Consider the following 26,802-nt stretch of genomic DNA (forward strand, 5'->3'; position numbering starts at 1 on the left):
ATTGCTGCAAGGACATCTACCCAACTGCATTATCCCTAACCTCAGACTTGATGCTACAGTGGAATGGATTGACTGTGGCCCACTCCTTGCAGAGTCATGGGCTTCCTGACCAAGATCTTCCTGACCGGATGCCTGACTATGGCCAATGCCCCTGACTGGTGTGTGAAGCTGCTGTTTGACTTACTGAGCCAGGATCCCTTGACTGACAGGTGCCCCCAGAACTACTCCCCTAAGGTTTGAATACATGGCTGCACATGCAGTGTGTTTGTTCTGTATGCCCCGCAACATGGAGCAGGTGTGAGATTGACACAGGACATTGCTGTACAGCAAGATCTACGCCCTCTAGATTGTGTACAGTTTAATAGGAATGTAAGCTGCCTGGTTTTGTGACTGTGCTCCTTGTGAAGGTGTGGCAAGGTAGGATGCTGTGAGTATGCAGGTTGATGCTCAGTGAGTAAGCATTAAGAGAGCAAGCGAGAACCCCTAAGATGCAGTTTGTCCAGAACGTGGCCTGGGTGTTTGTCTCTGAGTGTAAGTGTCCCTGGTGCAGCCTTTCCATGCTATTTGCTGGTGTACTCCACAATGAAAGCATCACTACGTAGGATCAAAACGCCAGAATTAGCTGATTCTGGATACCATCATCCATGGAGGAGGAAGGCATTCAGTTGGTGCCTGTGGATGTTGTTACCCAGTGTATAATATGGAAGATGTTTGGAGCAGCTTCCACCAGATACATACTCTGGTTTCCTTACTGAGTTTTTCCCAATATCTAACTTGTTTGGCAAGTGTGGGAAGACAAGCATCTGAATATTAATGAGATGAGTTGTGCATTAACCAGGCATTTAACGAGCAACAATGACCGTCAACGGTCACTGCCACTGCCCATGTTTGCCGCTGCCGAGTAAAACTGTCGCCGAACTACATGTGAAAAGCAAAACAGATGGAGCAAGACAATCTTGACCTTGTGGTCAGGCTGTCCCATGTGTTGCCTGATTCTATCACACATGACACCACCGCCCATATCTCTCTGACCCCTCTCAGATTCTGCCCTTACATTTATAAAAGACATGCGTTGGGGGCTGTGCAGGAAGATATGTTAAAGTAAAAGATCAGTCCTGATCTCAGTAAAGCTCAAAATGGCTGAATGACTTGCTCTTGCTCTTAATTCGCTTAATACACTTACATTCATGACTCAAGGACATCCCAGATTATTCTAAAGCTGATGAAGTACTGTTGAAGTGCAGTCTCTGCTGTGATGAGGGAAACATGGGAACCAATTTATGCCCAGTAACCCAATAGGCAGCAATATGAGAGTAACCACATATTCTGCTTTGGTGCCATTGATTGAGGGCACAAATAATTCTCCTCTTCTTCAAAACAGTGCCATGGGATATAATCTACCATCTGCCTGAGACAGCAGGCATAGCCTCAGAAAGTGGCACTGCCAATGATACATCCCTCCCTCTGTGCCACACCAGCACTTCAGCCGACAGTCTTGGGAGTAGCTCTTCAACCCACAACCTGCTGATTCAGAATCATGAAGACTACTAACCGAGCCACAAGTGACAACATATGTTTATGGCAGAACATGTTTTTTCATCTGCTTTCAAAATTCAATACACATTGAGATACCAGAATGTATGGTTTGCTCAGGGTTCCTGGTTTCCGTGGCTGCATATTAATGAAAGTTGTTTTTTGCACAATACCCATTGCAAATGTTATTGCAACAAGACTCATAACTAAAGTTTCAAAAACATATTTACAAAGCTAAGCAGGATTCTGATCTCTCTGTTTATTGGCTGTACCACTACATGTAAGTTTAAAGTTGCCAATGCAAAAGGAATATGGTTAGAGTCAAAGGTTACAGCAACAGAGTCAGATGTTACATGAAACTAGAGTTGATTATTTGCTTAAACAAATTCAGTTTAGCCACAAGGTGGATATGCAAAACCTACACATTTCCTACAGAAGAAACCGTTGTTTCATATTAAGATAATATACATTAAAGTTAAACTTATATCTCCTAACATATACTCCTAATTAAGTAGAAGTCTCATTAAAACAATAAAAATTTAAAGCCATTTAATAAGTCTCATCAACAGCCTTACTTATCTTATTGGCTTCTAGCCTCCCAATTTAAAGATCTAATCACCATAAAGATCTAATTGCCACCCCTTTTCTCTGTAACCTATTCCTTTCTTACAAAACTCCCCCAAAACATTTCCCATTCCCATGGCACTGTATTCTTGTGAAATTCCCCCCTCTGCTACCTACATTCCCCCTCTTCCCCTCCACCAAAACAAAGCCTCATGCTCTCGAATGACATTTGAATCATCTCTGCCTCTTCACCTTTCACTCTTCCATCAATCTCTCTGTGAACCTTATCTCTTTGTCCAAGAACTTGTTAGAAGCCGGACATATTGTGCCAAATAGTTCACCTCCTGACTCCCCAAAACCTGAACACCATTATAAGGCACAAGTTAGGAGTATGGTGGAATATTTTTCACTTCCCTGGATAAATTTAGCTTCAATACATTTAAGAAGCTCATCATCATCCAGGACAAAGCAGCCCCCTGAATTGACATTCCATGTAACATCTTCAACAACCACTCCCTCCAGCACCAACACACGCTGACAACAAAATGATCCTATCTACAGATGCACTGCCATTACTCAACAAGACTCTTTAGATTCCACCTTTCAAATCTCGCATCGTCTATCACCTGTAGGATATGAGTACATTTGGGAACCTCACTAGTTGCAAGTTCTTCTCCACCATCCTAACGTGAAATTATATTATTGTTTCTGCACTGTCACTGGGTAAAGATCTGAGAATTCTCCCCCTTATAGCTCTGTGGGAGTCCCAACAAATCATGGACTGCTTTGGTTCAAGATGATGGCTCACCACCACCTTCCCAATGGCAATTAGGGCTGGGCAATAAATGCTGGGCCACCCAGCAATGTCTACATTATATGGGAGAATAAAAAAAAGCTTACATTTATTTCCTCTTAGTATCTGTTCATTGGATCAGCATTCACTTGTTTCTGTTTTAACTTCTGTGAAATGCTTGATATCTTCTTATGTCAGTTGGGACTATTAATCTTGAATTCCAGTGGCTGATTTAATACCTGGTTTGTTGAAAGAAAACATCATTAAATGAAACGGGTTAGTTTATTTTAAAATGGCTGCAGAATTCACCTGACCTATGACAGTTGCCAAATTTCCAAAAACTTCTGATGTGGCTTAACAGGAGACATGTTCGAGGCAGTTCCCCTGCCATTGTTTGAAATGGTGGATTAAAAAGCTACTGCAACCCATTGTAGCAAAAAAGTTGCTGAAGACTCTGCTAGCTGTTTTAGTGGCATCTTGATAGCTTTTACAATGGGAGACAAAACTACTTTATTAACATTGTGTTCCAATAGACAGCTAGCACATGACTGAAACTTCCTTTTGTGAAAAGCTTTCACCACAAAAAATAATAAAAACAAAACATCAAACACATAGAAACACAACATTTAAAAAGATAACATGTCTGATTTGGACAGGAAGATTGGTCTACACTGTTTTTTGATTTTAAGCCGAAGGCTTGATCAGTCATCGTTGACTCATTCTGCAGCTGCAGCAAGGTTTGTAGAACTTGTGTCCTCCATCAATAAGAAGTTGCTAGATCACCTGAATTTGAGATTAAGAGAGAGAGAGGTTTCCTTGCTGTTTGTATAGGTTCATTTGGATATTTCTCAGTCTGCGCCATTGTCTTTCTAACCTTTCACCTCCCAACATGTGACCTTATCGTGCAAAAGTGGAATTAAACAAAATGCAAATTTCTTGGCTAATGTAGTTATCTGATTTCCCTTCTTTGAATAATGGTAATGTGGATGGCTTTATATGTCTCACAAAGCTTGTCTCAGACTATATTCATGTAATCATGGCAAGTATTTTAAGTTAGTACAGTATTTATCCTGATTAAAAGTCACCTTAGCCCATGAAGATCTCAAGTATTAAAATCAGGTATGGAAGTCGAATATTGATAATTTATATTTGCCATTATCATAAAACTATTAGTTTGAATTTTTCTCTTACTTTGTCTCCTCCACCCTATAACGTGTTTTTGATTTTTTTTTATATCTTAATGTGTGTATATGTCATGGATTCAGGACTGGTTTTACCTTTTTAATAAGTTTTAATAACGTTCCTTGAGTGGACTCACCATGAATTCGGTGTTTCCAGATGACACCAAAATTGCATGTGTAGTGGGCAGTGAAGAAGGGACCTTGATCAGTGTGTGGGACCTTGATCAAATGGGCTGAGGAATGGCAGGTGGAGTTTAATTTAGATAAATGTGAGGTTCTGCATTTTGATAAACTAAGTCAGCGCAGGACTTATACATTTAATGGTAAGGTCCTGCTGAATGAAGAGACCTTGGAGTGCACGTCCATAGGTCCTTGAAAGTGAGTTGCAGGTAGACAGGATAATGAAGAAGGCATTTGTTATGCTTGCCTTTATTGGTCAGTGCAGAGTATAGGAATTGTGAGGACATGTGGGGCTGTACAGGACATTGGTTAGGCCACTTTTGGAATATTGTATTCAATTCCGAACTGCCTCCTTTAGGAAAGATGTTATGAAACTTGAAAGGGTTCAGAAAAAATTTACAAGCATATTACAGGGGCTGGAGGGTTTGAGCTATAGGGTGAATAGACTGTGGCTATTTTCTCTGGAGTGTTGGAGGTTGAAGGGTGACCTTATAGATGTTTATAAAATCATGATGGGCATGGATAAGGTGAATAGCCAAGTTCTTTTCCCCAGGATAGGGGAATCTAAAACTAGGTGAGAGAGGAAAGAGTTAAAAGGGTTCTAAGGGGCAACCTTTTCACAGAGAAGGTGTGAAACCTTTTCACACCAGAGGAAGTGGTGGAGACTGATACAATTACAACATTTAAAAGGCATCTGCATGGGTATATGAATAGGAAGGGTTTGGAAGGATATGGGCCAGATGCTGGCAAGTGGGACTAGATTAAATTAGGATATCTGGTCAGCATGGACAGTTGGACCGAAGGGTCTGTTTCCGTGCTGTACATCTCTATGACTCTATGACACTGGTAATTCCTTATTATTGTTAACTCAAGAGATCTGGCTGGTTTATTTCTTCATCCAGCTTTATTCATGGTCAAGTGCATAGTGAATTGTGAAATCAAATCTTCTGAAAAATTCAAACACTGTCATGAGCAACATCAGGACTGAAAAGACAAGAGCATATTAACCCTTCCAGATCTGGACTTAACAAATTGTGATGAATGTTCATTCTGTATTATTATTTGGAAGTGTGAGTTTGAAAGTGGCTTGGAACCACATAAATCTTTAAGCCTGCTTTGTATTTTTATACCATTAAGAAGGAAAGAACTTAGTTTAATTTTTTGTGTTCTGTGAGTAATGGTGGGTGTCTGGAATCGTGTTTACATGCATTTCACTGAAGTTCTCAAACCTAGTGGAGGAGAGTTTTAAGCTTTAGAAAACAGTAGAAAAGAAAAACCTTTGCTCGAAACAAGGTGGCTGATGGCACAGGGAGACAGAGGTAGAAGCAGTTTTCCCGGGTTCTTGTGGCACTGTGGTTATATCCCTCCCTCTGGACCAGAAGGCCCAGATTCAGGGGCCACCTGTTCCAGAGGTATGTGATAGCAATTTTGAACAGTTTGATTAAAAAAAACAATTTCCCTTGACTGAAGCTACTCTGAGAGAGTTAGTGGGTGGCCTGGTGACTCAGTAGTTAGCACCCAGGTTCGATTCCACCTTCAGGTGACTGTCTGTGTGGAGTTTGCACATTGTCCCTGTGTCTGCATGGGTTTCCTCCAGATGTTCCGGTTTCCTCCAACAATCCAAAGATGTGCAGAGGAAGTGGTGGAGGCTGGTACAATTACAGCATTTAAAAGGCATCTGGATGGGTATATGATTAGGAAGGGTTTAGAGGGATATGGGCCAAGTGCTGTCAAATGGGACTACATTAGGTTAGGATAGCTGGATGAATTCGATCAAAGTATCTGTTTCCGTGCTGTACATCTCTATGACTTTGCGATTCTATGTCAAGGTTAGGTGAATTGACTGTGCTGAATTGCCCATAGTGTACAGGAATGTGTAGATTAGGTGGATTAGCCAGGGAAAATGCAGGGTTACAGGGATCGGGTAGCGGGTGAGTTGGGGTGGGATGCTCTTCAGAGAGTTGGGTGGACCCCATAGGCCAAATGGCCTGCTTCCACACTGTAGGGACTCTATGGTTCTAATTGAAACTTGAAATGAAAGTGGGATCTCACAAGGATGCTTGAAATGATTACCAACACTTAGAATTAAAATAGAAAGAAACCTGAAATTTCTGTGTCACGACTGAGACTGAAAAAAACTTGAATTAGAAGACAAGAGAAATGAAAAGAGCAATGGAAGGAGAAAAGGAAGGAAAAACGAACAATGGAATTAAAGAAGCTGAAATGGCAAGACAGGAGAAATAAAAGGAAATGCAATGGAGCTAAAAAGTTTGAACGCCAAACAGAGAGCCAAATCAGATAGTATGACTCAGCTAGAGAAAATTTAGGGTAAAGGAACAAAGAAGAGGTAATTACTCAGAGGATAATTTTGTCTCCAATAAAAAGTTTGAGTTAACTGGAAACTTTGTGTCTGAATTCAGAGTTGAGCCAGTGACAGACATTTCACCTCATTTGAACAATAGTGTGAAGCTGAAATGGCCAAAAGACTTTTGGTGCTTAATGCTACAGAGTGTTCTCTTAGATACACCTATGATTGTGTGCACATTTAGTTTGTCAGAAGAATAATCAACAGATAAGGATGTTATTAAAAGGGTGAGGCTTAATGCTCATGGGCAACATTGTCTCTATTGTTCTGCTGCGCAGACTTCGATTTGCATGCGCTGCAGTGATCAGCATTCCTAATGAAGGGCTTATGCCCGAAACATTGATTCCCCTGCTCCTTGGATACTGCTTGACCTGCTATGCTTTTCCAGTGCCACACTTTTCGACTCTGATCTCTAGCAACTACAGTCCTCACTTTCTGCCAGTGATCAGCAAATGCAGTTTCCCAATGGCTGCACTGCTGTGCAGTTGAGAGGGAACGATATGAATGAGCTTATCCCTGTAGCTTGTCAAATAAAATTTCGGATTGTAATGAAGAAACGTAATCAGACTCTTGCAGAATTTACAAGAGACAAATAAATGCAGTAGCATCAATGCAATTACTGATGTTACAGACAATTTTGAGAATGTAAGACAAACCATGGCTATAGAAGAATTCTGAAATAGTATTCTAGTAACTCTTAAGACTTATTTAGATGTACATCAAATATCAAAGATCCAAGAAGCAGCAGTTCCAGTGGGTGTCCATGATACATGTGGGGAAATGACCATTTGGCAATCAATGAGGAAGTTGCTGGGATGGAAATTCTAGGCATAGGAAAGGTAATTTAAGAAAGGTAAACAAACAGTGGGTAACAAAATCATGAAGGAGATTTGAAAGATTCAAAGGGGTGATATCAGAAAAATTAAACGCTTCTGTTGGAATAAGACTGGACATACTAATACCAATTGCGGGAACTTGAATGGAAGGTATTTTGTAGTCCTATGAACAACTAAATAGTCGTCAGAAAAGAGTTCAGGTTGTTATGACCAGTCCCCAGGTGAGGTAGCCCAATTTGTTAGGTCCCCAGAAGGGGTACCCGAAATTGCAAATCACATGGAGGGGAGACGGTTTGTCCCTCCTCATCCTTTATTCACCTTGGTTGGTGACACCAAGATTAATTTGAAAAGGATTCTTTCTCTTTTGGATGGCTTTTTGTCCAGCAAATGAAGTTATGTTTTTAAAGGAGCTGCTTTAAGCAGGCTTTCCCAAGTTAACAAAAATGTGAGTTGGTTCGTTACTAAATGCGAAAAGTACTAATAATACAATACACACAAAGATGAACAATGAGAGTCGAGTTGATAAAGATAAAAGTTAAAAAAGATATATAGATAAATCTCTGAGTTCCATAAAGACCAGGTAAAGGGTGGGGGGGGGGAGTGGTGGGGGAGGGAGGGGGGTAGTTGTAACCATTACATTGGGTGATACTGAGACCTCAGATTCTGAAAGGCAAGCAGTTGATTTTGAGGTACTTTTCTCTGCAGGTCAGTTGAAATTCTTCTACTGTTTCCTTTGGATGGTAGCTGGCTTTCTGCATTCAAAGTTATAAGAAAACATTTCACCTGCAGTGCAGGCGTGTTTAATGGCTGTTCTCAAGTTGTGACCTTCACAGCACGCTAGTCCGCTAACACACACTCAGGGGGATTGCAGTCTGAATTCCCTCTAAGCTGTGTAGCCAATTCTGTGCGTGCCAGTTGGTGACCTATGCATTGACTTCTGATTCCAGGGGCAATTGCCATGCATGGGTCTTGAAGGTCTGTGCAGCGGTAGAAAAATGCAGTGGAAACATGGCTGCAGTGAACTTCCAATTCTTGTTTTGTACATTCCTGGAAAAAGAAGACATAACCGCATCTTTCAACTCATGGCCAAGTGTGGAATTCTAGCCCATTGGAAACGATTTTCTGCTTGTGATGTTGAGAAGATTTGTAGCTCAGGTTGGGGATCAGGTTGTAAGTTTGCTCGCTGAGCTGGTAGATTTGTTCTCAGACGTTTCGTGACCATGCTTGGTGACATCATCAGTGAGCTTCCTGTTCTGTCCCACTTGCTATTATTTTGTCTTGTTCTGTTGTGGTGGTTGATATCATTTCCAGTTCTTTTTCTGAGAGGTTAGTAAATGGGGTCCAAATTGATACATTTGTTAATGGAGTTCCAGTTTGAAAGCCAGGCCTTTAGGAATTCCCATGCCTGTCTTTGTTTAGCCTGTCCCAGGATGGATGTATTGTCCCAGTCGAGCTCGTGTCCCTCTTTGTCTGTGTGTAAGGATACTAGTGATGGGTGTTCATGTCTTTTGGTGGCTAGTTGGTGCTCATATATCTTGGTGGCTAGTTTCCTGCCAGTCTGTCCGATGTAATGTTTGTTGCAGTCCTTGCAGGGGATTTTGTATCTGACATTCATTCTGCTGTTTCAGTGTGTGGGTAGGTTTGTGGGCTACCATGGTGCCTAGGGGCCAGAGTCGTCTGGTCATCATCCCTGAGATGTCTTTAAATGTAGCTAGAGTCTCTAGGTGCGTTGTGTCTTCTTGTTTAGGCTTGTTGTGTCGGAATCGGCGGACAGTACTTATCGGGTACCTGTTGTTCCTGAATACATTGTATAAGTCATTTTCCTCAGCTTCTTGTAGTTTCTGGGTGCTGCAGTTTAATGTGGCTCTTTAAATAATGTCCTAATGTAGCTCCTTTGGGGGTGTTGGGATGATTGCTCCTGTAGTTGTGTGTGTGCGTGTGTGTATGTGGCTTTCCTATAGACACTGGTCTATAGCTCTCCATTGGCTTTTCATTCTACCTTGACATCTAGGAAGGGGAGTCTGTTGTTGTTCTCTTCCTCTTTGGTGAACTTTATATCAGTAAGGATGTTGTTTATGTGTTTGTGGGTTTCTTCCAATTTGTTGTGTTTCGTGATGACAAAGGTATCATCCACATAGTGGACCTAAAGCTTGGATTGTGGGAAGGGCTGTTTGTTCTAACCTCTATATAACTACTTCTGCTAAGAGTCCTGATACTTGTGATCCCATAGGCGTCCCATTGATTTGTTTGCAGACCTTGCCATTGAAGGTGAAGAGGGTTGTGAAGCATAGATCTACTAGTTTGAGGATGCTGTCCTTGCTGATGGAATTAGTGCTGTCATGTGTTTGTGTCCTTGTCTAGCAGTGAGGCCAGTGTTTCTTTGGCTAGGGTGATGTTTATTGATGTGAATAGGGCCGTTGCGTTAAACAAAACCATGACCTCATTGTCCTCTACCTTGGTGTCTTTGATAGTGTTAAGGAATTCCTGGGTGGAGTGGCTTGACTCTCCTACTAGGTGTTTCAGTTTATGTTGCTTGCCTTATGCTAGTCTGTATGTCGGTGTACGGGAAGTGAGACTATGGGTCTGAGGGGGGCCCCCTTCTTTATGTACCTTTGGTAATCCATAGACACGGGCTATGCTGGATCCTTCAGGTTTCATTCTTTGGAGGTCTGTCTTGTTAATTTCACCTGTCTTGTAAAGTTTCCTTAGGGATGCTATAATACGGTTTTCTAGCTGTGGAGTCAAGTCTATTGCCACCTGTTGATAGGCATCGATATCTGCGAGCAGTGTGTTTCCTTTTTCAATGTATTATGTTCTTTTCAGGTAGACGGTCATGTGCCCTTTGTCTGCTGGTAGGATTACAATATTTCTGTCTTTTCTGAGTCCTTCCAGGGCTTTCCCTTCTAGTGTGTTGTGGGTGTGCTCTTCTTTCTTTCTGCTTAGTTGGTGCTACTGTCTGTCTGATGGCCTGCTGGATTTCTTCCGTAAATCCGTTGTCTATCAGGGTGAATTCCAGTGCTGCTAGCTAGTCCTTTTTGTCTACGTCCCTATGGTTGAAGTTCATCCCTTGTACAAGGATGGCTTTTCTCATGTCTGTGAGAGGTTGGTCCGACAGGTTCTTTATCCAAGTCTCTGAATTGTCTGTGATATTGCTGTGTGTGAGCTTGGCCAGTTTTTCTTGTAGGGTTAGTCTTTTCTTTGTCTTGGTCCACTGTTGTTTAGTGTTGATGGCTCTAGCATACTTGCCCATTTATGGTCAGTCGCGTTTGTGTACAAAGTTTTTTGGCGTGAAATTTCTCGTTCGTTTTTGTGGAGTCGGTTGTGGGCATCATTTCCCGTAGCATTCTGCGGCCATTCTGGTCTGCTGTTCTTCTGGCTTGTGGAGTATTCAGACGTGGTTTGTATCTGATACATCGTGATAATATCTGTTTCCTGAGGAAGTACAGTTGGTAGTGGATGGTGCTCAGTCAGATGGCATTAGTCTCTCATTTTCGGGCTAATTTGAGCTATTGCGCCCATAGGTGTTTGCGATTTTGGAGAAGATTTGTAGCTCAGGCTGTGGATCAGGTTATAAAAAAAGACAGTTTGTAAAGAAAAACACATGACCAACTATCACTTGTATCCATACGCACAGATGAAGAGGGACACCAGTTTGACTGGGACAATACATCCATCCCGGGACAGGCTAAACAAAGACATGTATGGGGATTCCAAGAGGCCTACCATTCAAACCAGAACTCCATCAATAAACACATCGATTTGGACCCCATTTACCAATCTCGGAGAAAAAGAACCGGAAATGATATCACCCACCTCTTCAGACCAAGACACATAAATACCAAGCAGAACAGAGCACCAGCGCTTCTTCGGAGGCTCACTGATAATGTTACCTGGCATGGTGATGAAACGTCTGAGAACAAACCTACCAGCTCAGCGAGCAAATGTATAACCTGATGATTTTCTCCTGTGGGAAGTTAATTAGATTACCTTGAATCTCTACCTCTCTGAAGTCTCACTCTTTCAACCTTTCTTGGCTACTACAAAGCACAATATTCCTGGAGTTTAAACAGGGAATCTTTTAACAAGCAGTGAATTATATTGTTCAGAATTAGTTTTGTACTTGTGAATCCACAGGATTTGATCATTTTGAACTGATATACAGGCATGAGGGGAGAGAATGCTTTAAATTAATCAAAGAAAAATGTTATAATTTATCTCAGTGACTACATTTCCAATCTTTGTGTCAAATTTCTGGAAAACAATCTAACCAGTGCATGTAAGTTGATTAAAAAGCCATTTGAAGGCTTTTTAACAAACAGTGTAGATAAAGTGTTTAGAATTTTGCTGCTGAAAGCAAGGACTTAATACCCCTTTCTGTCTTTGGAGAACCAAAACAAACACAGTTCACTTGATCTTATCAAATCAATAACAAACTTAAGGACATGAGTTATGTCCTCCAAACAAGAGGAAAAATCAGCAATTATGTTAATGTGAATATATTAACATAAGACTAGGACAGGGAGGATAGTCAGGAGAGAACTGTATTCACACCGGTAAAAGAAATAGGGAGTCAAATAAAAATATCAGAATGATTAGCAAATGAATCTGAAATTGAAAGTACATAAGTCACCATTTCAGGAAGAAATTGGATAATTTGGAGATTCTCGAAAAGTTAGACAGAAAATAGCGCTGCCTCCCAGAAAATAATTGAAGTGACTTTCAAAAACTATTTCAGACACAAATTGTTTTGAGAAAATAGACCAAGTAAACGATCTTTGGCTACACATGATGTTAATGTAGAGGTGCATTACTCATAAAGCAATATCCTTACATGCTCATCTCAGAGATATTTGCCAAATTGAGAGATGAGAGCAAGTTTGTGATGGACAATGATGTTATTGGACTTTTTTTATCCGCTGGATGTCTTCTGGTATGATGGTGCTCCAACCACATGGATCACAATGAATATGTATAGGTGATTGCAAAGTTCATGCAGTAAAAACAGCAAGTTCATATCTAATTCTATGATATTGAGAACTGAAAACTGTATTGAGAGAACTGAAAATTGAGAGTTGGTTTTAATTGAAATGGTAAGGGGGCAGGAACCTAGGCAAGGTGACAGCAGAGAGGAAAACAAGGGCAAAAACAAAAGATGGAATTGGAAATAAGGAAATCGAGAGGCAGAGGCATTAAGCCACCATGTTAAATAATGTGGACTGGATTAAAAAAAATGAAAAACACAAGACTTAAGACATTGCATCTTAATGTGTAGAGTACTCATGATTAAGTGTATGAATTAGTGACACAAACAGGTATAAACTGATACAATATGATTGGGATTACAGAGATATGGTTGTAGGGTGACCAGAGATGGGAAATTAATATTAAGGGTGTTCAGTTTTTAGGAAGGACAGACGAAGAGAAAAAGGGCATGTGATAGCATTGCTGGTTAAAGAGAATATTGATGCAACAGGGTGGAAAGATATTTGCTACAGTGAAGTGGAACCTGTATAAATAAAACTTAGAAGCACCATGGGGCAGAAAACAGTAGTGGGAGTTTATCTAGACCCCCAAACTGTAGCGGCAAAGTTGGCGAAGGCATTAAACATGAAAGCTGCAAGCAATAAAGGTACACCTGTAATTATGGTCAACTTTAATCTGCATGTAGATTGGGCAAATCAAAGGAAATCCTGAAGAAGGGCTTATGCCCGAAACGTCGATTCTCCTGTTCCCTGGATGCTGCCTGACCTGCTGCGCTTTTCCAGCAACACATTTTCAGCTCAAATCAAAGCAGTAACAATAGTGTAGAGGAGAAATTCCTGGATTGTGTACAAGATGGTTTTCTGGATGCATGTGTTCAGGGTCTGTTAGAATTCTTTGACCACGTTAAACAAAGAAGAGCCATTGGAAGTGATGTTTTTGGATTTCCTGAAGTCCTTGACAAGTTGCCACATAGGAGGCTGCTAAATAAGAGCCCATGTTGTTAGGGACAAGGTATTGGCATGGATAGAGGATTGGCTGACTGGCAGAAGGCAGAGAGATTGCATCAAGGGCTTTTTTTCAGGATGGCCAACAGTGACTAGTAGAGTTCCACAGCAGTCAGTGTTGGGAGAACAACTGTCCACATTGTATATTAATGTTCTGGAATGACGGAACTGAAAGCATTCTTGCTAAGATTGTAGATGACACAACAATACAGCCTCAGCAGTACATTCCTGCTCTTGTGTTCTAGTCCTCTTCAAATGAATGATAATTTTTCATATTCCAGGTGAACCTGTATGTTTACCTAAGAGAATCCCGAACTAGCACTCCTAAGTTCCTTTGTGCTTCAAATTTCCGAAGCCTTTCCTTATTTAGAAAATAGTCTATGCCTCTGTTCTCCCAGATTGTATTCCATCTTGTCAATTGTTTGCCCACACTTCTAGCCTGTCCAAATCCTTCTACAGCCTCCTGCTTCCTAGACACTACCTGTTCATCTAATAGGTAGTTTCTAGGAAGCAGGAGGCTGTAGAAGGATTTGGACAGGCTAGAAGAGTGGGCAAACAATTGACAAGATGGAATACAGTCTGGGAAGAATAGAGGCGTAGACTATTTTTTAAATAGGGAAAGGCTTCGGAAATCTGAAGCACAAAGAAACTTAGGAGTGCTAGTTTGGGATTCTCTTAGGTAAACATACAGGTTCACCTGGAATATGAAAAATTATAGAACACAAGAGCAGGAATGTACTGCTGAGGCTGTATAAGGTTCTGGTCAGATCATATTTGAAATATAGTAAGTAGTTTTGGGCTCTGTATCTAAGGAAGGATGTGCTGGATGTGGAGGGGGTTCAGAGGAGGTTGACAAGAATAATCCATGGGATGAAGGGCTTGTCATATGAAGAGCAGTTGAGGACTCCAGGTCTGTACTCAATGGAGTTTAGAAGGATGAGGGGGAATCTGATTGAAACTTACAGAATACCGAGAGGTCTGGATAGAATGGACGTGGAGAAGGTGTTTCCACTAGGTGGACAGACTAGGACCCAAGGGCACAAAATCAAAGTGAAGGGACGACCCTTTAGAACTGAGATGTGGTGGAATTTCTTTAGCCAAGGAGCGGTGAATATGTGAAACGTACTGCTTTTGAAGGCTGGGGAGGGAAAGTCATTGAGTGCATTTAAGACAGAGATAAATAGGTTCTTGATTAGTAAAGGGATCAAGGGTTATGGGGAGAAAGCAAGAGAATGGGGTTGAGAAACATATCTGCCATGGTTGAATTGCAGAGCAGACTTGATGGGCCAAACGACCTAGTTCTGCTCCTGTATCTTATATAGTCACCTCTTTTCTTCACAATGCCCATCCATCATCTACAAGGCACAGGTCAGGACACCCTCCATTTTCTCAGATGCATGCAGCTCCACAACACTCAAAAAGCTTGACACAATCCAGGACAAAGCCACCCATCAACCACCTTCAACATCCAACCAATAAATCAAGCCACCTGCTTGATTGGTAACCCATCTCCCACTTTCAATGTTCACTCTCTCACTGTCAATGTGCAGCAAAGCAGTGTATAACAGTTAGAAGATGGGCTTTGGCAACTCATCAAGGCTCCTTTGGCAGCATCTTCCAATCATGCAATCTCTCCCCCACCAGAGGGCCAAGGGATATCGGATTCAAGGGAACCTCACCATCTTCAAGTTCCTCTCCAAGCCACTCACCATCCTGACTTGGAACTGTATCGCTGTTTCTTTATCGTTGCTGCGTCAAAATATTCGAACCCCATCTCTGACAGGACTGCAGTGGTTCAAGAAGACAGTGAACCTGAAATAACTCCACAGAGGCTGGGATCCCATCATCAAGTCACCGCTTATTTACACCTGCAAAGTCCTTGACACTGATCGAACTCCCTTAGAGCTAGCTGTCAGAGTGAAGAGGATATCTGACACTTTTGTTCTATCAACCAAGGCTCTGTCAGCCAGGGCCTCCTTGATTGGATCCAGTTAACAACCCCAATCAGGGAACTCATATTCTGTGAGAGCCACTTGGTTGACCTCATTACAACCACTACACAACTTCCACCTATTCCAGTGAAATTAGGGATGGGCAATAAATGCTGGTCTAGCCAGTAAAGTCCACATCCTGTTTACAAATGAAAAAAATATGAGAAGTTGTTTTTGTGCTGCCTGTGACTGTTGAACCGTTTCTTTCCACTAGTTGCATTTAAACCATAGTAAGTGTAAAACACAAAATAGGTGTGAGGTAAATTTGAAAAGATGGAGTCACACATTTTGCTCAAATGCAATGCAATATGTAAAGTTAGTGGTTCAAACACAAAAGAACACTCCAGCTTTCACACCTGGGGTTTTACTGGTTCATAGTATTTCAGTCCCACAGTTAACAACATTTAAATTCCAATTTTGAATCAGTTTCAGCACTGTACCTTGAATTCTACCTCACAGCCACATATGTATTTGTATTCATGGGATTTCTGCTGCAGAAACTTGCATAACAGACAAATGTATTGGCTAAGAGCTTCATGTATGTTTTTCAAGTCACCAGCCATCATTTCAACATTGCGTCTCAATTTATCTTTACAATACATGCTGAAATCAAACATTTTGTGCTATCTTATTCACAAAGAGTCATTTCTGCTTCCATACTGGCTTGTGTGACATATAATGCGACAGCAGTCGGTGCCACATTTTACTTCACCCACTGCACTTAAACTGTAACATTTCAAGTGAATACACGTTCAAGGAGGTTAACAGCAGAATTGGAACTGATTGGAATGATAGGAGAAAGTGAGGACTGCAGATGCTGGAGTTCAGAGACGAGAGTGCGGTGCTTGAAACTCACAGTGAGATGGGCAGATGAAAAAAGGACGAATTATGTCTCCTTTACGTACAGATATAAATCCTAAAAATGATGTTAAGTTAACACTTGAATGTGTTGTCTTATTTCTGTGAGCTATGGATGTCTAACCCCTTAGATATATTGAAGGTAATTTGCATACATGAAAGCTTAAAAGTGCCTCTGCTGGTCAATGTACCTCTATTTAATGTTGTCTATTTCATGGTGTGGTGAAAAAAAGGGTCAGAGCATGTTAAGTATCGTGGCTGTGGTTATTAAATATCGTGGTTATTTCCCACATGGATTCAATTCTATTTATTTCCTGATATTGTTTCTGTGCTGGTGAAGGTGAGAAATGGCAATATTGGGATGTAGAGCAATTTTACATTTTGAGATTTTATTTAACATCAGACATGTCAAGGGGGAGAGATATGTGTCACATTTCTCTTATTATGTTTTGGTCTGAATATGTGGATGTGCTTCTCTCACTATGCTCCTGAAATGAAACTCCTGCTTGCAAATTGAAACTTTGAGCTGTGCTACAAATCATCTTCAAACTATCTACATGAAACGAGACAAACAATTTTTAAAAATGTGCATAGTACCTTTTATAACTCCAAACTACTTCATAATCATTCAACTATTTTTGAATTACAAAACTTGTGATAGTGTAGAAACTTTAAATCCAGAAACAACACGGTTGAATGTCTCATTAAAACTGCTGGGAGGCAAAGCTCTCAGATTCCACAGTCCAAGTCAGAAAATTGTTCTTGTGTCTGAAATAATGAATTCATAAGTGACAGGAGGCTGGAATTGATGAAAGACATGATGGAAACAAAATGAATGGAAGAGGATATCAAATTTTATAAGCCTATTTTACCCCAAGTAATAGAAAACTGCACTTGTGTTGGAATTTGGCGCATATGGCTCACATGTCCTTGGCTGATGGTGGTTATGTAGAATGTGGAGTGCCAGCAAAGCAAGGTGATGAAAAGGCAGCAATAGACCATGAGCTGGAGTTGAATATGGTACAAGGAGCATGTGGGATAAAACACTGAGCAGCTGTTTGCTGTAAAGGCTTCATCTTGAAGAGACATAGACATAACAGTTGAAACATTCACATTTTGCCTCAAGAAATGAAATAGAAAGTATTGGAGACAGTCAGCAGATCTGGCAGCATCTGTGGAGAAGGAACAGGGTTAGTGTTATGTCCATAATGACTTTTCTTCAGCAATGTAAAGGAAACTGCATTGTGAGCAGTGACAACAATAGACTAGATTGAAAGAAGTACAAGTAAGCCACTACTTCACCTGGAAGATGTGTTTGGGCCTTGGACAATGAGAAAGGAGGAGGTGAGAATTAAGAGTTACACTTTTTTGCAATTTCACTGGAAGATGCAACGGAGGAGTAATGAAGTGAAGGGAATGATTGAGGAATGAACTGGAGTGCCGCGGAGTGAACATCCTGTATGGAATGTGAACAGAGGATGGGATGGAAAGCAGAGTTTGGTAGTAACATCCTACTGGAGGGAGCAGAAATAGAATGGGATGTACTTTGAATGCAGAGACTAGTGGGATAGAAAGTGAGGACATAGGGAACACTATTGTTGCTGTCCTCAGGGAGGAGAAGGTGCAAGGCCAGATGCGCTGGAAATGTGTTGGACACAGGTATGGGCTCTGTCAACTATGATGATTTGGAGGAATGTGGAGGCATGAGGGATTCCTCAGTTGTGGAAAAAGGAAAACAAGTTGGAGGCTTTCCTGTGGAATGTCAGAACGGATGCAACAGATTTGGAGAAACTGGGATAATGGAATGAGGTCCTTGCAGGAAATAGGATATGAGAAAGTGTAGAAAGGCAACTTGTGGGAGTCAGCAGATTTGTAGATGATATTGGTAGACAACCCATATCCTAGAAACAGAAACAGTGAAGTTGAGGAAGGGAATGGAAGAGAAAGAGATGGATCAGTTAGCGGTCAGCGGAAATAGAATTTGGAAGCAAAAATAATGAATTTTTCTAATTCTAGACAGGAGCACCGATGACGTCAGTGACATATCGGAGAAAGAGTCAAGTAGGGACTGGAACAGGGATTACCTCAAAGAAATATTAGTCTTGATAATTTGGGAAAGGAACAAAATTCCTAAAGAGAGAGAGTAAAGATGATGACCTGAATATCAGTGGATACTGAGCAAGTGATAATCTCAAGGGAGTTGACATAACAAAATTCAGAAATGAAAGTAATATTGACAGTGATCATATAGATCAGAAAAAAAATAGTTTCATACTATTAGAAAGAGAAAACTTAGTAACAGATAAAGATAAAATGTTAGAAGGAGTATATATTTAATATAGTTATTTTAAATCCTGCAGTATGTCCCAAAGTACTTCATAACGACAAATTGTGCAGAGAAATAAAATGCACAGGTAATGGGCAGTGTGGGGAATAGGTCATTACACAGAAGGTAAGTAATAAGTATATTAATAGAATACATTAAAACTGTGTTTAAAGCACTTTTGATCCTGAAGCCTAGATTAATAACAAAAACAGAAATTTCTGGAAAATCTCAGCAGGTCTGGCAGCACCTGTGGAGAGAAATGAGAGTTTAAATTTCAGGAGTGCAGTGACCTTTCTTCAGATCTTTCTTCTCATTCTCAGGAGTTTGTTTTATAGACCTAAGATCATCATTTGTTGATTGTAGTGGAACAACTTCCTTACAGTCATCTTTTATCTCTGAATATCTCAGCAAAAGGGTGTCTTATTTAACCATCTGAGCATCTTTATCCCCTTTCAATTTCTCAAAAGCAATAACTTTCTTGTTTGGGGCTTGTGGAAATTTTTTGTTTTTTTTTCTCAGTTGTATGTTTCTACACATTTTTTATGTCCTTGAAGCAGTACTGCATGTTCACATGTTGTTTATTTACTGTTTAACTGAACTTCTTGCAGGTACTCACTCACTTTATAGTACAAAACCAGGAGGTCTTTACTTTCTTTCATATCTTATCAAATAGCTGGTGCAAGTGTATGATTTCCACAAGAAAATGTTGTTTCTCAGTCTTAGAGGCTTCTTGCTATATGCACTCAAAAAACCCTGTCTTCTGTTTAGAAATGCCATTTGCTCAAACTAGAGTTCCTCATTCTTTGATTTTAAAATTCTTTTATTTCCATAACGTAGAACATAAAACAATACAATGCAAATCAGGCCCTTCGGTCCTCGATATTGCACCGACCTGTGAACTAATCTAAGCCCATCCCCCTAAACTATCCCATCATCATCCATATGCTTATCCAAGGACTGTTTAAATGCTCCTAATGTGGCTGAGTCAACTACATTGGTGTGCAGGGCATTCCATGCCCCTACAACTCTCTGAGTAAAGAACCTGCCTCTGACATCTGTCTTAAATCTATCACCCCTCATACAAGCCTATCCTCGGAAAAAGGCTGTCACTGACCACCCTATCTAATCCTCTGGTCATCTTGTATTTTTCTACTAAATCCCCTCTTAGCCTCCTTCTCTCCAATGAGAACAGGCCCAAGTTCATCAGCCTTTCCTCATAAGACCTTCCCTCCAGACCAGGAAATAGCCTGGTAAATCTCCTCTGCACCTTTTCCAATGCTTCCACATCCTTCCTGTAATGAGGTGACCGGAACTGTACACAATATTCCAAGTGAGGCCGCATTAGCACTTTGTTTAGTTGCAGCATGACATCACGGCTCCGGAACTTAATCCATCTACCAATAAAACCTAACACACCATATGCCTTCTTAACAGCACTATCAACCTGGGTGGCAACTTTCAGGGATCTATGTACATGGACACCAAGATCCCTCTGCACATCCATACTACCAAGAATCTTTCCATTGACCCGGTATTCTGCCTTCCTGTTATTCTTCCCAACGTGAATCACCTCACATTTATCTGCATTGAACTCCATTTGCCACCTTGCAGCCCAATTCTGTAGTTTATCCAACCTCCCCTGCAACCTGCAACATTCTTCACACTGTCCACTACTCCACCGACCTTAGTGTCATCTGTAAACTTACTAACCCATCTGCCTATGCCTGCGTCTAAGTCATTTATAAAAATGACAAACAGCAGTGGTCCCAAAACAAATCCTTGTGGCATGCCACGAGTAACCGGACTCCAGACTGAATATTTTCCATCAACCACCACTCACTGCCTTCTTACAGAAAGCTAGTTTCCAAACCAAACTGCTAAATCACCCTCGATCCCATGCCTCTGCATTTTCTCCAAAAGCCTACCATGTGGAACCTTATCAAAGGCTTTAGAAGTCCATATACACCACATCAACTGCCCTAAACCTCATCCACATGTTTGGTCACCTTTTCAAAAACACAATGAGGTTTATGAGACATGACCTGCCCTTGACAAAGCCTTGTTGACTATCTCCGAACAAATTGTTGCTTGTTAGATGATTATAAATCCTATTTCTTAAAATCTTTTCCAAAACTTTTCCTACAACAGACGTAAGGCTCACTGGTCTATAATTACCTGAGTCATCTCTGCTGCTCTTCTTGAACAAAGGCACAACATTTGCAATCCTCCAGACCTCTGGTACGAAACCTGCAGACAATGACGACTCAAAGATCAAGGCCAAAGGCTCTGCTATCTTCTCCCTAGCTTCCCAGAAAATCCTTGGATAAATCCCATGAGGCCCAGGGGACTTATCTACTTTATTACCTTCTAGAATTGATAATACCTCCTCTTTACTAACCTCAATCCTTTCTAGTCTAATAGCCCGTATCTCATTCTTCTCTCCTACAATACTCTCATTTTCCTGAGTGAAAACAGATGAGAAATATTTGTTTAGCACCTTTCCACAGGGGTCCACACACAACTTCCTACTTCTGTCTTTGGCAGGCCCTATTCCTACCCGAGTCATCTTTTTTTTCCTCACATACCTATAGAAAGCTATAGGGTTCTCCTTTATTCTACCTGCTAAAGACTGCTCAAATACCCCCCCACCCCCGCTCTTCTTAACTCTCTCTTTAAATCCTTCCTAGCTAATCTATAACTTTCCACCACCTCATCTGAACCATCTCATCTCAACATCACTTAAGCCTCCCTCTTCCGCTTTACAAGAGATACAATTTCTTTGGTAAACCACGGTTCCCTTACCTTATCACTTCCTCCCTGACTGACAGGGAGATATCTATCAAGGACACGCAATATCTGTTCCTTAAACCAGCTCCACATTTTGATTGTCCCCATCCCCTGCATTTTGCTAACCCATTCTATGTCTCCTAAGTCTTGCCTAATTGCATTATAATTGCCCTTCCCCTATCTATAACTCTTGTCTTGTGACATGTACCTATCCCTTTCCATTGCTAAACTAGACCTAACCAAATTATGGTCACTTTCTCCAAAGTGCTCACCTACCACTAAATCAAACATCTGGCCTGGTTCATTACCAAGTACCAGATACAGTGTGGCCTCCCCTCTTGTCAGCCCTTCAACATACTGTATCAGGAAAACCTCCTGCACACATTGGACAAAAACTGATCCATCGGATGTACTAGAGTTATAACATTTCCAGTCAATGTTGGGGAAGTTAAAAGAGGGGGAGGTAGGGCTTTGTTAGTCAAGGACAATATAACGGTGGCTAAAAGAACTTTTGAAGAGGACTTGTGTATGGAGGGGGTATGGGCTGAAGTTAGAAACGGGAGGGGAGAGGTCACACTGCTGGGAGTTTTTTTATAGGCCTTCGCAAAGTTCCAGGGATGTGGAGGAGAGGATTGGCAGAACAATTCTTGGTAGGACTGAAAGGAAAAGGGTGGTCATTTCCTTTCAGTCCTACCTAGAATTGTTCTGCCAATCCTCTCCTCCACATCCCTGGAACTTTGTGAAGGCCTATAAAAAAATTCCCAGCAGTGTGACCTCTCCCCTCCTGTTTCTAACCTCAGCCCATCCCACCTCTGTAGACAAGTCCTCTTCAAAAGTTCTTTTAGCCACCGTTATTTTGTCCTTGACTAACAAAACCCTACCTCCCCCTCTTTTACCACCTTCCCTGATCTTAATGAAAGATCTAAACCCTGAAACCTACAACATCCATTTCTGACCCTGTTCTATCCGTGTCTTCGAAATGGCCACAACATCGAAGTCCCAGGTACCTGTCCATGCTGCAAGCTCACCTACCTTATTCCGGATACTCCTGGCATTAAAGTAGACACACTTCAAACCAGCTTGTTGTCTGCCAGCACACTGCTATGACTGTGAAATCCTGTCCCTGTCATCCCTACTCTCATCCTCCTGTGCACTGGAACTACACCATAGGTTCCCATCCCCCTGCCGAGCTAGTTTAAACCTACCTGAATAGCACTAACAAAGTTCCCACCCAGGATATTAGTACACCTGGTTCAAGTGAAGACCGTTCTGTTTGAAGACGTCCCACCTTCCCCAGAATTAGCCCCAATTATCCATATACCTGAAACTCTCCCTCCTGCACCATTCCTGCAGTCACATGTTCAGCTGATATCCCTCCCTGTTCCTCGCCTCGCTATCACGTGGCATGAGTAACAAATCAGAGATAACAACTCTGTTGTTCCAGCTCTCAGCTTCCACCCTAGCACCCTGAAATCCTGCCTTACATCCCTATCCCTCTTTCGACCTATGTAATTGGTACCTATGTGAACCACAACTTGAGGCTGATCACCCTCTCCCTTCAGGATCCCAAAGACACGATCCGAGACATCATGGACCCTGGCACATGGGAGGCAACATACCAACCGTGAGTCTTTTTCATTCCAACAAACCTTCTATCTGACCCTCTAACAACCGAGTCCCCGACGGCTAATACTCTCCTCCTTTCTCCCCTTCCCTTCTGTGCAACAGGACAGACTCTGTGCCAGAGACCTGCACCCCACTGCCAGCCCCCTGGTAAGTCATCCCCCCCAATAGTATCCAAAACAGTATGCTTGTTTTTCAGGGGAACGATTATAGAGGATTCCCTTCACTGACTGTTTCTTTCCCCTTCAAACAGTTGCCCAGCTTTCTTCATGCCTAGGAGTAATTGCTTCCCTATAACTCTTATCTAGCACAGACTCTGCCTCCCAAATGATCCAAAGTTCTTCCAGTTCCCGCTCCACTTCCCTAATGCTGTCTTGGAGGAGAGAGAGTTGGGTGCACTTTCTGCAGATGTACTTGAATGGGACACTAATGGCGTCCCTCACCTCAAACATCATGCAGGAGGAACATTCCTGTCTCTGCACTGCCATCCCTGCTAGTCCCTTCTTCAGAAAGTAAAAAAGAAGAGAAGCTTACCTGATGTGTCCCTGGTGTTTAAGGTTAGAAGAGGTGGATGGGTGAGAGGCCCTACAAGGATAGGGCCTCAGGTTGAGAAAGCACTCAGTTATATAGTTGAGGGAAAAAAAAGATACTCTCCTTTCCCAGAAACCTCTGCTCGCCGATGTCAGACGTAAAGACTTTAATTAGTGACTCACCTTTCCCAGCAGGCCCCCGGTCCAAGCTCCCACCCCTCCTGTTGCTGAAAACAGAAATGGACAGTGTAACAAACATCATGGCAATTGGAAGTAGTTTGAGTTTTTGTGCTTCTTTGGGTAAAAGAGTTCTTGTGTCGGATTGTTGTTGCCAGTGAATGGGATTGCTGTCTTTTGTGAAGTTATGAAAGAAATGCACCTCTTTATCAACCTGGTCTTCAATGAGAATTTTGAGCTGCAGGACCTCCTCCTGAACCAACTCATTAACATCAGGGATATCTTCATTCCCATGTACTCTTTCCTTAAAGGGTGTCTGTAGATCTAGCATACTACCTTTGAAGGTGTATAATTTCTCCCAAGAACAACACACTTTGGTCTCTTGTAACTTCAACTTGTGGTTTATATTTGACTCTTTGTTGTGCTGCTGGGAATTTTCTGCTGGTCCAGTAGACTGTGCTGAAATGGCCTCTCTTATGACATACATAGGCCCAGCATTACAAGCTGGGCAACATCTCTACTGATGGGGTCACTTCCTGTTACATTGCAGACAAGGAGTAAGGCCATTGACTGTGTCCTCTCTTCATTGTTTCCGATTCCTCAGTGACACTTGGTTGCTTGCTCCCAGTGTTGTCTTTTAGCACACGTTTCAGGTAGCCTGTTACAGCTGTTGTAATGTGGTGGCTGTCTGCAAACACTCTGAGGTGAATGGGCACTGGCTGTAATCTCCTGGGTGGCCTCATCAGGCCTCTTGTGGTCTGGCTGAAAATGGGAATCGAAAAAGCTCTCCTGTGTGGCTCTCCCAACGTTTTCAAATAGTATATGCACCATAGAGTATGACTATTCCAAATTGTGCTGCAAATTCAAATTTGAAACATCAACTATATTTCCAACCAAATCTCCCCACCCCTCTTGAAAATAGATATTGTACCTTCAGCAGTCATATTTCAGAGATTTTGAAATCCGGCATTGTTCCAGTCAGATGTAAAGTAATGCTTCCTCTTCTTTGCCCACAAATGTGCCTGAATCCAAACCTCAGAGAAAACAATCATTGCTGCACTGCAATTTTTCTATTTCGAACGACTGCAATGTTTGTTGGCTCATTGACGTCATGGCATTTTTGTGCTGTACTTCCATAGATGAACAGATATTCATTTAAACTATAAGGTTCTGTGTGGAAGCAGGGAATGGGGCCTTCCAGGCTGTCAATTTGCACTGCATGAAAATTTGGTTTCAGAGCTGATTGAATAGTGTTCTTGCCCACCATATCACCCACTGAAACGCTTTGTTTAGCTGCAATTTAGAGTATTACAGCTGATGCAAATGCATTGCTAAAATAGGGCTCAGACCCTTGCTGAAAATTGAAATAAATTTGCATTACGCCATTTCAGAACCATGTTTGATCATTTCAGTCTCCTTAGGAAAAACAACTTGACATCATCTTCATGAACTCATGCAAATCAAAGTGTCATGAGCTAAACAGACTGGAGTGAAAACTCAAGCTGGGTTTCACTTATAGCACTGCTGTCCTTTCAACATGATGAAGGGCTTATGCTTAAAACGTCGATTCTCCTGCTCCTCGGATGCTGTCTGACCTGCTGTGCTTTTCCAGCACTACACTTTTCAACTCTGATCTCTAGCATCCACTTTCCCTTTCAACATGTACAACCAGATTTCAATTTTCCATTGTTTAATTGCAAAGATATTGCAAAATAATTGAAAGCTTAATCAAAAAGAAAAATGAGGCTTATGTACGATTTCAAAAACTGAAGACAGACAGAGCACTCGAACAATACAAAGATGGGTAAGAACTCAGACAAGGAAATAGGACAGCTAAAAATGGGGCCATGAAATGTCTGGCAAACAGGATTAAGGAAGATCTCAAGGTGTTTTATACATATATAAGGAGCAATAGGGTAGCGAGAAAAAGGGTAGGCCCACTCAAGGACAAAGGAAGGAATTTATATGTGGAGCTGGAGGAAATGAGTGAGGTCCTTAATAGACACTTTGCCTTGGTATTCACAACAGAGAAGTTCATGGTGGATGATGTGTCGAGGGAGGGGTATATTGATATTGCAGGGCATGCCAAGGTATAAAAGGAGGGGAAAGTGAGGTCTGCAGATGCTGGAGATCAGAGATGGAAATGTGTTGCTGGAAAAGTGCAGCAGGTCAGGCAGCATCTAGGGAACAGGAGAATCGACGTTTCGGGCATTAGCCCTTCTTCAGGAATGGTATAAAAGGAGGAAACATTGGGTGTTTTGAAAAGTGTTAAGGTAGACAGGTCCCCAGCACCTGATGGGATCTATCCCAGAATGCTGAGGGAGGGGAGAAAATGCTGGACTTTTGTGTGAAATCTTTGTGATCTTCTTTAATCACAGGAATGGTCCCAAAGGACTGGAGAATAGGCAACATTATTCCTTTGTTTAAGAAGGGCAACAAGGATAATCTGGGAAATTATAGGCTGAGGAGCCTTATGTCATGGCAGGGAAATTATGAAAGAAGACTCTTAGGGACAGGATTTACACACATTTGGAAAAATTATGGACTCATTAGCGATACGCAGCATGGCTTTGCGTGGGGAAGGTCATGTCAAACAAACTTAGAGACGTGGACGGATGGAGATGTACAGCATGGAAACAGACCCATTGGTTCAACTTGTTCATGCCGACCAGATATCCTAAACTGCCACATTTGCCAGCACATTTGCCAGCACTTGGCTCATATCCCTCTAAACCCTGCCTATTCATATATCCATCCAGATGCATTTTAAATACTGTAATTGTACCAGCCTCCGCCACTTCCTCTGGCAGCTCATTCTGCACATGCAGCACCATTTGCATGAAAACGTTGCCCCTTAGGTTCCTTTTAAATCTTTCCCCTCTCAACCATGCCCTCTAATTCTGTACTCCCTACTCCAGGGAAAAGAACTTGCTTATTCACCCTTTCCATATCCCTCATGATTTTCTAAACTTCGAGAAAGTCACCCCTCAGCCTCTGATGTTCCAGGGAAAACAGCCCAGCCTATTCAGCCTCTCCCTATAACTCAAACATTCCAACTCTGGCAACATCCT

The 26,802-nt window shown here is 41.7% G+C and overlaps 1 protein-coding gene across 2 annotated transcripts in view; it reads left to right on the forward strand.

Annotated features, from left to right (window-relative positions):
- Positions 1 to 3,876: 3,876 nt before the first annotated feature.
- The window catches only part of LOC122564808 (putative G protein-coupled receptor 82), a 90,515-nt gene continuing 67,589 nt past the window's right edge, over positions 3,877 to 26,802 (forward strand). The window contains exon 1 of one of the 2 annotated variants that reach the window (XM_043720080.2): positions 3,877 to 4,009. The gene's annotated coding sequence lies outside the window, so the exon portion shown is untranslated. Of the gene's footprint in view, positions 4,010 to 23,155; positions 23,175 to 26,802 lie in introns of those variants that run through there. The other variant, XM_087998479.1, reaches the window with a different exon arrangement.

The sequence above is a fragment of the Chiloscyllium plagiosum genome, unplaced genomic scaffold (genome assembly GCF_037043375.1).
Source record: "Chiloscyllium plagiosum isolate Xiang-an unplaced genomic scaffold, Cpla_swu_hap1 HiC_scaffold_21, whole genome shotgun sequence".
NCBI lineage: Eukaryota > Metazoa > Chordata > Chondrichthyes > Orectolobiformes > Hemiscylliidae > Chiloscyllium > Chiloscyllium plagiosum.